The 7,710-nt window shown below is 38.8% G+C and overlaps 1 long non-coding RNA gene across 1 annotated transcript in view; it reads left to right on the top strand.

Moving 5' to 3' along the window:
* The window catches only part of LOC144241647 (uncharacterized), an 18,370-nt gene extending 12,397 nt beyond the window's left edge, over positions 1–5,973 (top strand). The window contains exon 3 of the long non-coding RNA XR_013338144.1: positions 5,544–5,973. This is a non-coding gene — a long non-coding RNA (uncharacterized LOC144241647). The remainder of the gene's footprint in view (positions 1–5,543) is intronic.
* Positions 5,974–7,710: the final 1,737 nt, after the last annotated feature.

Consider the following 7,710-nt stretch of genomic DNA (forward strand, 5'->3'; position numbering starts at 1 on the left):
CTGAAGTAAAGTGGTTTTAGGAAAATTGTTTTTGGCAACACTTGCTTTTGAAATAAATGCATTATTGTGATTTAAAAAATGCTTTTGATAAAATTTCTTAGTCAAAGCAAAGATTCACTTAACTGAATTTTCCTGCAGAGGTGTTAGATATTTTTGCAGCCTCCCAGAGTACGTCAGAGTACAGTCTCTGAGTATCTCCCAGCTAGAGTGTAAATAAAAAGTAAAATTAATTTCACTATCTCAATAAAACAATTATTTACATTTTGGTGTATTTATTTAGTCTTTTTTCTTAAGAGTTCTTTTCTTTAAAACATAATAGCAATAAATAGCAATGTATATATAACTTTATAGCTTACTTAAAAAAATTAATATTAACTTTATTAACTGTTTAATGTAAGTTGTACATTATTGCCATTTTCTAATGTAGGCACAGAGACTTTTAACCATTATATTAGATGATGTAGATTGAATTTTTTTAAAGTTTATTTTATTTATTTTGAGAGAGAGCATGCATATGTGTGCGCCTGAACAGGGGGAAGGGCATAGAGAGAGAGACAGAATCCCAAACAGCTTCCATGCTCTGTAAGCACAGAGCCCAAGAGGGGGCTCAATCCCATGAGCCTAAATCGACAGTTGGACACTTCACTGACTGAGCCATCCAGGTGCCCTTGTAGACTGAAGTTTTAAAGCCAATCTCTTATTGTTGGACATTTGAGTCTTTTATAAACAATATAAAATATTTTCAATTTTTAAGACTGACTTCCAGAATTGACTTTACTGGATAAGAGCATATATGTTATTGCTCATTTTATATATTGTCAAATTGTTTTATAAACAATTTTATAAATTTATCCTGGTATTTATACTTTTCAATGCATCAGTTTCCCTATACCCTTAGTAGCACTGAATGTTATTGCGACAAAAAATTCTTTTTCTTTACTAATTTCACATATAGGATGGTACCTTAGAATCATTTTTAGTCTTTATTTTTTTGATTATTAATGAGATCATTTCTCTAGATGCTTGTTTACTAGTTGTAAATCCCCTTATATGAATTTTGACCTCATATCTTTGGTCTAGTTATCAATTGGGCTCTTAAATCTATAAATTTATAGAAATTATATATTGCAGTGTATGGTATAGATATTTTTTGGCATTTATATGCTAGAGAAATAGTAATCCTTCCTCTAAAATATGCTATGAATATTTTTTCATAATCTGTCATTTGCTTCTATGTTGACTCTTTAGTAATATGTATATTTTAAAAGAAATAAAGCAAGAAACAGATTCTTAACTATAGAGAACTGATGGTTAGCAGAGGGGAGAGAGTGGGTGATAGATTAAACAGGCTAAGGGATTAAGGAGTACACTTGCTGTGATGAGTACCAGGTGATGTATGGAAGTGTTGCGTCACAATACTGTACACCTGAAGCTAATATTACACTGTATTTTAACTAACTGGAATTAAAATAAAAACTAAAAAAAACTAAAAAAATGAGAAATTACAAATGGCATTTTCAACAGGATAGCTGGGTCCATAAGGTTCCAAAAAATCATGTCACGAAAAGTGGGATCAAAGGGACTGTGCAATTTAATCTGGATCAGACTTAGGCAAGTGCATTCTTCACTTATGTGCAAGGATGGTGCATTATAGAGAAATCAAACGTAGTCTGTGCAGTTCAAGAAGTCATAACCAAGGAAGTGGAGAAGATGGGAAGTTGCAGAGTGTAAATAGTAAATGATATTTCCTGATTATGTTATTTTTATTATTTATTTGAGAGGGGAGAGAGAGACACAGAGAGAGAGAGAGAGAGAGAGAGAGAGAGAGAGAATCCCAAGCAGACTCCATGCTCATCATGGAGCCTGACTCGGTGTTCGATTACAAGAATAGTGTGATCATGACCTGAGCCAAAATCAAGAGTTGGTCTCTTAACCTACTGAGCCACTCAGATGCCCCTAAATGCTTTTTTTTTTTTTAAACTAAGTAATGCTGCTTCTCTTTTCAAGTGTTCCCATTCAGCCTTACCCCCAACCTGAGATGTTTGCCCTAAAAGGGAAAGCCCTATTTAGTACCTGAGGGAGGGGTGCTGCCTTTAGGTCATAGGAAACATTAGAATTCCCTTTCAGCACAGAGAACCCAGTCCCTGAAATGGTACTCACCTTTCTGGAGTTAAGTATATTGAATGTTTCTACTAGGAGAAGTGTGGTGTAGTTTTTATGCCCATACTTAATTAAAAATGAATGAACAAGCCAAAAACCAGCTGTAAGTGTGGGATGGAGATGGAAGGGGAAACAAAATCCACACAGGATGTTCCAAGAAGGAGCACAGAAAAAACTATTAGAGGGGAAGACACTTAAATCTAAATAAGCTTCAGTTTTCTTATCTATACCATGGGGATGGATAGTAGCATCCTTCACTGATTTGAAAAAACATTTCTTTTTTGATTTTATCAGCTCTGACATTGGGATGTAGAGATGAAATGGTGGGGATTTTTCTTTCTTAGTAATACATGAGGAAATGGTACTGTTTATAAATGAAGGGGTCTTATACAGGGATGCATGAATTACATGAGATAATATATACCTTATGCATTCACACAGAGGGTGAGGTATATAATAAGTATTAAGTAGACTATGTTTATTTTGTAAATATAGGGAATTTTGTTTCTTCTTTTGCAAAATAATAGTTCAACAAAGAAACTTAATTGCTTATGGAAATAAAGAGAAAATAATGAAATGGTGATTTTTAGCTAGAAAACATGAGTTTTATAAATAAAAGCATAAGTAAAGGTGATATTTGGATTGAAACGATTTAAAGCTTAAAAAGATTTTTTTGATGTATTCCCAATTTTTTCCAAATTCTACTAAAATATTCAACTGAAATTATCCTTGGAAAATGAATTATATTTATACATCAATTTATGGAGGATCAATATTTCATAATATCAAGCCTTCCAATTCCGAATATGGTATGTCAAGACCATATTCAGTAAGTTTTACTGTTTTTTTTTCATATTATTAAGCTTATTTCTAGATATGTTATAGCTCTTTGTTGCTCTTGCCTTTGATTTATCCCTAAAGGTTTGGTAGAACTCTCTAGCAAAACTGTCTGAACTAACTATCTTTTTTTTTTTTAATGTTTTATTTCTAAGAGAGAGAGACAGCGTGAGCAGGGGATGGTCAGAGAGAGAGGGAGTCACAGACTGAAACAGGCTCCAGGCTCTGAGCTGGCAGTCAGCACAGAGCCCGACGCGGGGCTCGAACCCACGAACCGCGAGATCATGACCTAAGCGAAAGTCGGACGCTTAACCGACTAAGCCACCCAGGCGCCCCTGAACTAACTATCTTTTGAAAGAGGATATTTTGAGACCTTTCTCAGTGTCTTCCCTGGTTATAGGTAGCTTGTTTAGAAATTCATCTTTTTTACTTGAATCATTTTTGGCAATTTATGCTTTCTAACAGAGTAGTATTTTTCATCTAGATTTTCAAGTTTATCAGAAAAGGAGTTATTCTCATGATTTTAATAATCTTCTTTGCATCGATAACATCATCATACATTTAGCTTAATACTGATTTTCGGGGCCTTTTTTTCTTCAACTAAACTCGTTATATAGAGATGCACCACGCTCCACCATTTAAAATAGAGACAAAGGACACATCCAAAGAAAGATTAGATTAGGCAATTTACCAATTCATGGAATTCACTCAGTGGTTTTATCCTTTTCCTTTCCAAGGAGCTGTGTCCCTGTCTACTGCAGGCAGTGGCTGGGTGCCCCAGCCCCTGTATCTACAGAATTCCCTGCCATGCCTGACCCTGCCCAGAATAGGCGGGGTGAGGGGGGTGGGAGGATGAAATGCCTCTGAAAGTGAAGGCAGAGGATTATTTCTGCAGTTAACTGATGTACCCTCAGTTCATTTCCTTTCTCATTCTGGTCTGGACCAAGCAGCCTTGAAGGGATAGGGAGGCAGAGCTGGCTTTTGAGGTCACAGTTCTCCACCAACCTGCCTCCTGTTCAGTTCCAATCACTCCCCTCCCCTTTGCCCATCCCTCCAGGTTTAAGCAGAGAAAGAGGGGACTTGATTGGCAGCTGGGAGGGAGCATGGAGCACCTGCAGAAAAGCAGGTTCTAGCTTTTCTAATTTGTGAATAGCCCCAGGCTTATCTTCCAGTCCATTCCATCCAGTCTGAAAGCTAGAGAGGAAGTGGGGAGGGTTCTGCTAAAGAAAAAAATAAGTATCGAAATCTATAGAGTTCAGAATGAAATTGTTCTCTAATATCATGGCCTAAAGATAATCACTGTTAACAATTTGGGGTATTTCTTTTCCATTGTGCTGCAACTTGATTTCCTCACGGTCATATTTCAGACGTCTTTCTGAATCAGTACATACAGGTCTATTTCATTTTCTTAGTAATTGCATAGTATTACATGGTATAGGTTAAACATTATCCTTTAAGCTGCTGTTCCTATTAACAGAACTTAAGTTGTATCCTTTTTTTTTTATTATAAACGAAACTCCGCTGAATATTCTTGTAGGTAATTTTTAGTGCATGTATGTGAGAATGTCTATAGGAAGAATTTCTAGAAGTAGAATGGCCAAATCAGGGTTTGCACATTGAATGTGTTGAAACATATTGTTATATTGTACTCTAAAAATCCTCACTGATTTTCATACTCGTATGAAGGCATTCCTTAACTTTCAAAAGCTTACCAGCATGCAGCATGTGAATCGCCTGAATCAATAGTTCCCAAGTTCTCCAGAGATGTGGGCAATCCTCAAAACTCTTTCAGTGCAGGTCAACACACTTTTGTGTGCCTGTTATGGGCACTAAGGTAGGCATGGGGAATTCAAGGATGTCTAGAGGTTGGATAACACTCCATCTTACAGAAGTTTACAAGCAGGGAAAGAGACAAGTAAATGAAAAGGAAAAGATAATGTGCTAGGCATCAGGATATAAATAAAATACTGAGCGAACATGGAGAAGGGAATAAGTGCCTCTTTCTGGGGCCCTTGGGGAAGGCTTCCCAAAAGACCTGGGTCTTGAAAGATGAGTAGAAATTCTAGTAAAGAAATAGAGAAGGTCATTGTAGGCAGAGGGACTAGCATGAGCAAAAGCCCAGAGGTCATGAGTATATATCATGTGCTGTATCAGAGGCAGTGTTCCATTGACCTGCAGGATGATCAAGCAAGGAAGGAGCAGTGAGAAAATCAAGCAGGAGAGGTGGACCCCATTGTGAAGGACCTTTGAATGCTACATGAGGGGGAAATGTTGAGTCAGGTGCAGAAAGGGCAGAAGGCAGAGTGCTCGGAGCCCTAGAGAGTGATTAAGAGACTATGCATAAGTTCAGGCTGAGTGATAAAGAATGGAATCAGGATGACTGTGCTTGGAACAGAGAGGAGAGGGCTGGAGGTGTGGTCAGTATTTAGACATGTTCCTTTGGGCTCTCAGATGCAGCCTGGATTGAGCCTAGAGGCTGTCATCTGGGTCAAATTTATTACACTAGATGGCTAATAAAACTGTATTGATTTCATTTTGTTTTGCAGCAAGAAATCCCTCTGCCGGGAGAAATGTCAAATCTGATGTGTCTGAGAGGAATGAACAATAGAACTGCTGGCTGGTTCGGCTGAAAGCTGCGGTCTCAGGACCAGGGCTGCTTGCACAGTTTAATAGGCTAAAAGAGCCTGACACTGCCCTGGGGTAGAGAGACTGGGGAGAAAGAGGGGAGAAAACCAAAGGTGAAGGTAATGACCTTATAAAAGAAAATCCAAGAGTTAGCATGGACACATATTAATCAATCAATCAATTAATCAAACCTGTTTAAGAATGTACTCTGTGCTTAGCAGAGTGCTGGCCAGTGAAGACATAAAGTCTCTGTTCCCCAGGAACCTGGTCCAGGACCAGATTCCAAAATGCTTGCAAGTGGTTTGGTTTGGCATGGTCAGATCTTGTCTTCAATAAAATGATGAAGTTTGAGATATTGGTTCTAGTAAGTCCTGTCTATACCCTCTTTCTACATCCAACCCCACCCTAGGCTTCCTTGTGATGGTAGGTTTGTGTACTATTCTTGTTTTCAGCTAACTGCCAGCTCATCTCCATTAAAGCAGCAAGTGATGATCAGACTATTTCTAACAGTAGCTTAGGGCAGGATCCATCCTGAGCTTTCTTTTTCACTATGTGTGAGAGAGAGCCTAGTTCCAGCTGGTCCCAGCCTGATTGCTCATTAGCTTTGTGATTTTGGGAAAATCGTTTGGCCTTTCTGAGCCTCATTTGACTCACCTGAAAGTGTGAGACACCATAATTCTGTTCTGCCCTCCTCATGGGATGGTTGGAAGGTTCAAAGGATGTGAATGTGCTTTGAAAATTGTCAGGTGTCATGCAAACGCAAGAGTCTAGAATTACTCCCTGTGCTTTCAGTTGCTCAGAGTCAAGATACCCATATTGTGACTGCAGGGTGTTCACAATTTACAGGGCGCTCCTTTCTTTACCCCAACCCTCAAGGGAGTGAACATACCACACTTTGGTCCACCTCCTCCCATTCAAAGGTGCTAGCTCTGAGGTTAGGGGATTGAACTAATTTTTCCCAAGAAGATATCTGTGAGAAGGGCAAGGTAGGTGAGATTTAACGAGGAATTCCTGAAGATTTGTATGTAGGTGGCAGGATAAGATAAATTAGGCTTGTACTCCAGCAGAAGAGATCAGGTCAAACATTGTGAAGAATAACCTGGTTTTATGGTTTGGGAGACACCGGACTGTGCAACTTTGGAACTTTTTAAGACCGGAGTGTTGTCCTTTCTGACCAACAATGCAACTTTTGGCAGGTTACCAAGGTCACCCAGTTACCATTTACTAAGTTATCAAAGGTTTCTGGGACTCAGTTACTTCCTAGGGGTTGTACTGAAGTAATATATTAAGTGTGCCAACATGAGAGCTGATTGAATCTCGTTTTCTGGAACTTGCTCTGATTTGAAAAATGGAGGTGGCTCTTTCTATATAATTGGTGGGGCAGGAGAATAAATTAAGTAACTAGAATCCTAGTATTCTGCAAAGCCCCAGTGGAGAATCACACTGCAGACAGTATGAAAACTTGGTTAAAATCTAGTAATTCTGAACTGAATGCAGCTCTACCACACCTGAAATGCTATCATCCGTGCTCTATTGGAGGAGATAAAAAAAAGATGGCCAGTAGGCTGCCTGTAACCATCTTGAGCTTCTCTGTACAAAACACTTGGGAAAAAAAATTAGCCAGGAAAAAGAAAACTAGTGAGGAGCTAGAGAAGTTTTAAGTATGAGAAACCTGACTTTACTTGCCATGGACAGATGTGTCTTTATGGAAGGAAAAGGAAGATTTCAACTGACTATTCACATAAAAGAGAGACAGGCTCTTGTCCTGTCTGCTTGTTTGTGTTGGGACCTTCCCAAGATAACAGTCCTTGGGGGGATGTAATAGAAGACACGACTGTGAATGATGGTGACAAAGATGATGATGATGGCAGCTATTCTTCTCTGGGAACATGCCATGTGCTAGGCCATGTGTCAAGTGCTTCACGTGGATGATCTCACTGAATCCTCACCACTACATAAGGCATCCTTATTCTCACATCACAGATGCAGACGCTGTAGTGAGTGAAGGTAAATCCCTTGCTCCACGTTGTCTCTCTAGGGAATGAGCCAAGACAAGCAGACTCCCCCCAAAGCCAACAACTAAATATA

The sequence above is a fragment of the Crocuta crocuta genome, unplaced genomic scaffold (genome assembly GCF_008692635.1).
Source record: "Crocuta crocuta isolate KB4526 unplaced genomic scaffold, BGI_CrCroc_1.0 scaffold332, whole genome shotgun sequence".
NCBI classification, from domain to species: domain Eukaryota; kingdom Metazoa; phylum Chordata; class Mammalia; order Carnivora; family Hyaenidae; genus Crocuta; species Crocuta crocuta.